General features: G+C 36.4%; 1 long non-coding RNA gene across 1 annotated transcript; it reads right to left on the bottom strand.

Moving 5' to 3' along the window:
* Positions 1-4,878: 4,878 nt before the first annotated feature.
* On the bottom strand, positions 4,879-8,790 carry LOC141130035 (uncharacterized). The gene is made up of 2 exons (XR_012241959.1): positions 8,483-8,790; positions 4,879-5,202 (listed from the first exon to the last, which is right to left on the bottom strand). It is a non-coding gene; the product is annotated as an uncharacterized lncRNA (long non-coding RNA).
* Between the last annotated feature and the right edge of the window lie 513 nt (positions 8,791-9,303).

Genomic DNA, 9,303 nt, shown 5'->3' with positions numbered 1-9,303 from the left:
TTCCATCCAGTGACACCACCGATGCAGGGTAATTTTTTCCCATCCAATGACACCACCGATGCAGGTTAATTTTTTTCCAACCAGTGACACCACCAATGCAGGTTCATTTTTTCCATCCAGTGACACCACCAATGCAGGGTCATTTTTCCCATCCAATTACACCACCGATGCAGGGTCATTTTTTTCCATCCAGTGAGTGACACCACTGATATAGGGTCATTTTTCCATCCAGTGAGTGACACCACCGATGCAGGTTCATTTTTTCCATCCAGTGACACCACCGATGCAGGGTCATATTTTCCATCCAGTGACACCACCGGTGCAGGGTCATTTTTCCCATCCAATGACACCACCGATGCAGGGTCATTTTTTCCATCCAATGACACCACCGTTGCAGGGTCATTTTTTTCTATTGAATGACACTACCGATGCAGGGTCATTTTTTTCCACCCAATGACACCACCGATGCAGGGTCATTTTTCCCATCCAATGACACCACTGATGCAGGGTCATTTTTTTCCAATCAATGACGACACCGATGCAGGGTCATTTTTCCCATCCAATGACACCACCGATGTAGGGTCATTTTTCCCATCCAATGACACCACCGATGCAGGGCCATTTTTCCTATTCAATGACAACACCGATGCAGGGTCATTTTTCCTATCCAATGACAACACCGATGCAGGGTCATTTTTCCTATTCAATGACAACACCGATGCAGGGTCATTTTTCCTATCCAATGACAACACCGATGCAGGGTCATTTTTCCCATCCAATGACATCACCAATGCAGGGCCATTTTTTTCCATCCAGTGACACCACCGATGCAGGGTAATTTTTATCCAACCAGTGACACCACTGATGCAGGTAAATTTTTTCCATCCAGTGACACCACTGATGCAGGTAAATTTTTTCCATCCAGTGACACCACTGATGCAGGTTCATTTTTTCCATCCAGTGACACTACCAATGCAGGATCATTTTTCCCATCCAATGACACCACCGATGCAGAGGGATTTTTTCAATCCAGTGACACCACCGATGCAGAGTGATTTTTTCAATCCAGTGACACCACCGATGCAGAGGGATTTTTCCCATCCAATGACACCACCGATGCAGAGGGATTTTTTTCAATCCAGTGACACCACCGATGCAGAGGGATTTTTTCAATCCAGTGACACCACCGATGCAGGGTCATTTTTTCCATCCAGTGACACCACCGATGCAGAGGGATTTTTCCCATCCAATGACTCCACCGATGCAGAGGGATTTTTTCAATCCAGTGACACCACCGATGCAGAGGGATTTTTTCAATCCAGTGACACCACCGATGCAGGGTCATTTTTTCCATCCAGTGACACCACCGATGCAGGGTCATTTTTCCTATCCAATGACACCACCAATGCAGGAACATTTTTCCCATCCAATGACACCACCGATGCAGGGTGATTTTTTCCATCCAGTGATACCACCAATGCAGGGTCATTTTTTTCCATCCAGTGACACCACCGATGCAGGGTCATTTTTTCCATCCAGTGACACCACCGATGCAGGGTCATTTTTTCCATCCAGTGACACCACCTATGCTAGGTCATTTTTTTCCATCCAGTGACACCACCTATGCCGGGTCATTTTTCCCATCCAATTACACCACCAATGCAGGGTCATTTTTCCCATCCAATTACACCACCGATGCAGGGTCATTTTTTTTCCATCCAGTGAGTGACACCACTGATGCAGGGTCATTTTTTTCCATCCAGTGACGCCACCGATGCAGGGTCATTTTTTTCCCATCCAGTGAGTGACACCACTGATGCAGGGTCATTTTTTCCATCCAGTGACACCACCGATGCAGGGTCATTTTTTCCATCCAGTGACGCCACCGAAGCAGGGTCATTTTTTCCATCCAATGACACCACCGATGCAGGGTCATTTTTCCTATTCAATGACAACACCGATGCAGGGTCATTTTTCCTATCCAATGACAACACCGATGCAGGGTCATTTTTCCCATCCAATGACATCACCAATGCAGGGCCATTTTTTTCCATCCAGTGACACCACCGATGCAGGGTAATTATTTTCCAACCAGTGACACCACCGATGCAGGTAAATTTTTTCCATCCAGTGACACCACTGATGCAGGTTCATTTTTTCCATCCAGTGACACTACCAATGCAGGATCATTTTTCCCATCCAATGACACCACCGATGCAGAGGGATTTTTTCAATCCAGTGACACCACCGATGCAGAGGGATTTTTCCCATCCAATGACACCACCGATGCAGAGGGATTTTTTTCAATCCAGTGACACCACCGATGCAGAGGGATTTTTTCAATCCAGTGACACCACCGATGCAGGGTCATTTTTTCCATCCAGTGACACCACCGATGCAGAGGGATTTTTCCCATCCAATGACACCACCGATGCAGAGGGATTTTTTCAATCCAGTGACACCACCGATGCAGAGGGATTTTTTCAATCCAGTGACACCACCGATGCAGGGTCATTTTTTCCATCCAGTGACACCACCGATGCAGGGTCATTTTTCCTATCCAATGACACCACCAACGCAGCAACATTTTTCCCATCCAATGACACCACCGATGCAGGGTGATTTTTTCCATCCAGTGATACCACCAATGCAGGGTCATTTTTTTCCATCCAGTGACACCACCGATGCAGGGTCATTTTTTCCATCCAGTGACACCACCGATGCAGGGTCATTTTTTCCATCCAGTGACACCACCTATGCCAGGTCATTTTTTTCCATCCAGTGACACCACCTATGCCGGGTCATTTTTCCCATCCAATTACACCACCAATGCAGGGTCATTTTTCCCATCCAATTACACCACCGATGCAGGGTCATTTTTTTTCTATCCAGTGAGTGACACCACTGATGCAGGGTCATTTTTTTCCATCCAGTGACGCCACCGATGCAGGGTCATTTTTTTCCATCCAGTGAGTGACACCACTGATGCAGGGTCATTTTTTCCATCCAGTGACACCACCGATGCAGGGTCATTTTTTCCATCCAGTGATGCCACCGAAGCAGGGTCATTTTTTCCATCCAATGACACCACCGATGCAGGGTCATTTTTCCCATCCAATGACACCACTGATGCAGGGTCATTTTTTTTCATCCAATGACGACACCGATGCAGGGTCATTTTTCCCATCCAATGACACCACCGATGCAGGTTTATTTTTTCCATTCAGTGGCACCACCTATGCCGGGTCATTTTTTCCATCCAATGACACCACCGATGCAGGGTCATTTTTCCCATCCAATGACACCAACGACGCAGGGTCATTTTGTAAAAATCGAGTTATTTACTGTATTAATAACTATATTTCAATAATTCATATTGATAAGAAAAGTTCCAAGAAAAATCTGTTAAGTTCTCGTGTAAAACCTCCAAAATTGATTTAATGATCAATTAGCAAAATGTTACAAAAACAATGTCAAAATGTAGAATACAAAAATAGATTATTCTTAAAATAAAGTTTAAATCAGATATGTCTGTGTGTATATCTTGAGATCTGTGTGTGTGTGTGTGTCTTGATGGAGAGCTGCATTGAATCTGACCCTCTCCCCACAGCCTGTCTGTACTCCTACAATTAACTCCCACCTTTTTCCATAGAGGCTGGCTTAAAAAAGGTTCGTTATAGTCCCATAGAAAAGACCGCGAAATTTGAATTACTCCTTCCAACATTCCTAAGGGTGGGGCTATGAATTATGTGAAAAAAGCTATCATTTAAAGAATCATTTAACTTACAATATATACATTTCCTTTAAACATATAAAATCCTACATATCAGTATACATATATGTAAAATGCAGTGTACTTATTAATACCCTAATCAAGAAATATAGTAATGTAAAGAAACAGCTTATATTCTTAACATACTGAAACTTTGTGTCTTTGGAAAGACTGTAATCTAATCTTCTTACGATGGGGGAGGTGAAATGGTCTACACTAAATTGTATCCATATGTGAGATGAATCTCTCCCAAGCAATGCATACAAAGCCTATACCAGCATAAACTTATATGAGTATAAAAACCTATATAACTTCACCTTTTCCATACATAGAAGATATATATATTTATATATATATAATTCAATTATCACAAGAACTCAACCATTCATAAATTCTGATATTCTAACATTTCCCTCTCAAAATGATTGATTTAAATTAATCTTAATCATTTTAAATCTATATAAATCTGAATCTAACTCTAAATCCATTTATACCTCAAACGCATCACATTCGTATTCATTCATTCTCAAAGATTTTAAGATAATTGATTTAAATATATATATTTTCAAATTTGATTCTATATAAGGAAAAGTGAATTCATAACCCTTCATCTTCATATACCATAAAAAATATTTTCACCCTTATTATTTTCTTTTTCTTTTACCAAATAAATCAATCCCCTTAATTTCATGATTCATAAATGTAACATTGTTGTACAATACTTTGAAATATAGATATCACTTCAGAAATTTGTTTCATATTTTCCCTCCAAATTGTGTATAACATAAATCTATAATCCATAAAACCTTTCTAATAACCTTGTCAAAATTAAACATCAAATATGTTCTTAACTTCAATTTGTTCATATAAGTGAGATGATTTCAAAACTAAATATATATTACAATGTAAAGTTAATCCTATCTTGTTTATGTACCTTTAAGAAAAATGTACTCTGTCTTAATTAACAACAGATGTTCCCTCTAACTAGAATGACTCTATTGTAGGGATGTTTAACCCTTTCAACTCTGAAAATACACTATATATGAGTGTAAAAAATGATGTGTAAAAAATATCTCATCTTGATATAATAAACATGTCCTGTCACATAAAAATGATATATAAAAACTGCAATATATCTGATGGATAAATGATTTCATCAGTAGTCAAAAAAACTAAAAAGTCCATTGTTTTTAGAATGTCCTCTCTTATCAGAGGTTCTCGAGAATTTTTCTTCTTCTTCTTCTTCCTGCACTCTGTAAAGTTGGAAAAACTTTATTGAACATTAAAATGACAACAATAATTATAACGAATGGATCTCTTCTGTCAATTCTTCTCCCAGAACTGATATTCTTAAACTTCAAGATTTTGTTTCCATCTGGAAGGTCTAGAAATATTAAATTTCTTTCTTTTGGTGACTTACAAGTCAGATCCTAAAAAAGAATGCAGTATCATTATTGAGAATTTAAATACATGCAAAATATACCTTCATTTACTTATTCATTTTACATACCAAAATTCTAATATTTTATTATGACACACAAACCATATTTTAATAATAACATTTCTAATTACCTTACTTTGCTCTATTTTTCTTAAAATGACCTATACTCTAATTTATTATTCTGTGTATTTAAACGACAGGACACAATTTCTCTTTTTTTAGTCATAATATAAAATCTTGTTTTCATAAACCAAATAAAAGATTTTAAATTACCCCAGAAGACAAAAGCGAATTATATATTCATTCACTTCTCCTCTATAATATTTCAGAGTAATGCGTGCTGTACTGTACTTCTAACATTTTCAATTCAGCATTTTCTGTAGAATTTTTGCTGAATAGTATAACCATTCTTTGGGTAACACATAGAAAGACCTGTTGAACAATTCTTAATATTATTGACAAATCCTGTCTCAAAGCATCTCTCAGCACTTGTTCTAACAATCCCATTTATAGGCTTTCTGAATAAATTTAGCTGAGAATGTTCTGTTATCACATCTACCTCTATGGGTTTAGATTTTAAAGTTTTAAAAAATGGGCAATATTTGTCATATAATTCTCCTGAATGAATTCTCTTAAAAAGAATTTTTAATGACAGATCAGGTGTCCGTAATATGATCATCCTAGATCTCACAATCTTTTCTGTTACTTTGACTGCAAAATAAACACTTAACAATTGCTTCATATTTAAGTCAAAAGTCTTTTCCATATTTGTCAAACCTCTGGAGAAAAAACCTATTATTTTCGGTTCACCATCTTTTACCTGAAATAAAATTACTGAGATGGAATTCTCAGATACCTTAGTAGACAATAAAACAGGCATAGACATTCCAATTTCGATTGTATGCAATGAAACAGCATTCTGCAAATCTTTTTTCAACATTTCAAAAACATCTGTATGGGTTTGAGACCATTGATCAAACACAACATCTTTTTGTTTCAGGAAATCAAATAATGGTTTAACTTTATTATCATATTCCTGTAAAAACTCTTTGCAAGAATTTACCTCACTCAAAAATTGATATAATGCCTTGTAAGATGTTGGAACTGGAATAGCAGAAATGTTTCTAACTTTTTCCTGTGATAACTTTCTCTGTCCATGACTAATTTGCATATGAAGAAAATTAACTTTGTTTTTCATTAACTGAACTGACTCTGTGTTCAATTTCAGTCCTGCTGTTTGTAACAGAGTAAATAACTCTGTCAACAGAGTGACATGTTCCTCTGTATTTTGGGTAGACAGCAAAATTTTGTCCACATGTTGGAAAACACATTTTGGTCTAGAAAATTTTGATAAAACTTTCTCCAAGCACTTGTGCACTATTCCGTCACTGATTTCCATTTCTGGAATTATTCTAGTGAAGGCATAAGTTTCTTTATTGAAACTGAAGGCAAGTTTATAATGACAGCTGTTTGTTACTGGTACTGAAAAATGACTATTGGAAATTTCCAGTACTGAAAATACTTTGGCCTTGGCATCCATTTGTGACATTAAATTTAAATTAGGAACAATAGGTTTGTTATTTGTAATGCATTTATTCAGTGATCTTAAATCAACTGATAAAGAATACGAATCATCAGCATTCTTGATAGGCCAAATACAATTATTTACCACTGATTGTGCCTTCTTTAATATTCCTTGTTGTAAAAATGATTGTACAATGTCAGAAACTGGACCTATTGATTCTTGTGGCAACTTATTTTGAATTTGGGGTTCAGGGTCTCGTCCCTCAATTTCTATCTCAATATCTTTAAACAAACCTGTATCCATTTTGTTCTGACTCCAAAGATTTTCATGTGCTCTTACTGATTGTTCCAATTCGAGATTGGTTCCTGTGTGTGGCCAATTAAAATCTGAAGAAATGTCAGCGACTGCTGTACAAATACTTCCAACATTATTGTACATGGAAGAATCTATTAACTTAGATTTGGGCCTAGATGAATCTTTCCATATAGTAGAATTACTTAAATCAATAATCCAATCTAATTTACTAATCACATCCATGCCTAAAATATTCTCTGTATTTTGGCAACACCAGATGTCCATTTTAGTTTTTAAAACTCCCGGAATCTCGAAATTCACACCAGAAACTTTAGCTGCAACTGTATTTCATTTTCCATTGAAACCAATTAAATTACATTTTGGAGAATCAATATTCACATGTAATTTGTTTTTAGTTAAACTGAGTTTAGATTCTAAATCTATTAACCATTTAGTATCCTTGCCATTTAATAAACCATGTATCCATAGCCTTCCACTTTCATCTAATAAAAGTGAAGTCACATATTTTAATGTTGGAGATGACTCAGAACCTTTTTTCCTAAATCCTGATGGTGATGGAAGTAATCCATCCCTCTCATTTTCATCATTGTTTTTCATATTGATTGAACTGTCATTAACAGTCAATGTACTGATCTGTTTGACTTCTGAAGCATAAGGCAAATCAGTCAAACAATTGTTTGAAGAAGAAAGAATATATTGCTCAGAAATATGTTCTGTATTTTCTACTTTAAAAGTTTTCCTTTGTGTAGTATGTAGGGAAGTATTTCCTGTCTGCTCTGAAACTTTAGTTCTGCCTGTGACGTGTATCTCACCATCTCTGGGTGTGGCTTTACACGTGGCACTCTGAACGCCATTTTGTAATATATCTAAACGGTGTCTGCATTCAGCAGCTTTATTCAGTATTTTTGTTTTAAGCAAAACTTCATGTTCCTGGTCATCAACCTTGAAAAACCGCATATCTTGTACAAAAGGCTTCTGCATAGAATCTGCAGTAACATTCATAGAGTCTACATTAACATTAATCTCTAAACTCTTGCTTGACTCTGCTTTAAACTTTACATTATTCTGTAACTCAGACAACTGAATATCCTTTATTTGAATTGCACTCTGCAAATCATCTATCCTTTCAGTCAAAATCTGACAATTAGTACATAAACTATTGTCCTTTGTTTCCTCTTTTGTACCAACTACATTGCTTTCAAAAACTCCTGATATCATTGTATCATAAACTTTAATCAACTTAATCAAATTCCTAACCTGTTTGCTGAGTTTCTTAAATGTAAATTTTGACTTTTGTATTTTCTTATTAGCCTGTAAGCATTCATTGAACATGTAACACCATAATTCATCATCTTTAACAAACTTTGACAAATTTTTAAATTCTAAATCACTCTCACTGGACAATTCATGAATTAAATCCATAACTTACCAATGTAAGATGGCTTCCTTCATGTAACACGCGTTCCCTCTCTTGGCGGGAAATTACGTCATCAAGAAACAGATTTTTCTTGTACGTGCACAAACGTCTCACCGATGTTTCTTTTCCTTCCAAGTTCAATTCAGTGATGCCGAAAATGAGCTTTTTCGATTTCTCCTGAAAGCTTGTCTGAATAATCACTGTTTTTGCTGATATTCCCTCTCGACAAGCGGAAGGAGAAATTATTGAAAAAAAATTCGATATTCGGACAAAAAGAATCTGGCAATTGGCTCGCCACTGTAAAAATCGAGTTATTTACTGTATTAATAACTATATTTCAATAATTCATATTGATGAGAAAAGTTCCAAGAAAAATCTGTTAAGTTCTCGTGTAAAACCTCCAAAATTGATTTAATGATCAATTAGCAAAATGTTACAAAAACAATGTCAAAATGTAGAATACAAAAATAGATTATTCTTAAAATAAAGTTTAAATCAGATATGTCTGTGTGTATATCTTGAGATCTGTGTGTGTGTGTGTGTCTTGATGGAGAGCTGCAATGAATCTGACCCTCTCCCCACAGCCTGTCTGTACTCCTACAATTAACTCCCACCTTTTTCCATAGAGGCTGGCTTAAAAAAGGTTCGTTATAGTCCCATAGAAAAGACCGCGAAATTTGAATTACTCCTTCCAACATTCCTAAGGGTGGGGCTATGAATTATGTGAAAAAAGCTATCATTTAAAGAATCATTTAACTTACAATATATACATTTCCTTTAAACATATAAAATCCTACATATCAGTATACATATATGTAAAATGCAGTGTTCTT

The sequence above is a fragment of the Aquarana catesbeiana genome, linkage group LG02 (genome assembly GCF_042186555.1).
Source record: "Aquarana catesbeiana isolate 2022-GZ linkage group LG02, ASM4218655v1, whole genome shotgun sequence".
Classification (NCBI taxonomy): domain Eukaryota; kingdom Metazoa; phylum Chordata; class Amphibia; order Anura; family Ranidae; genus Aquarana; species Aquarana catesbeiana.
The sequence above is the reverse complement of the archived record's forward strand: the minus strand, read 5'-3'. Positions and strand labels throughout refer to the sequence as shown.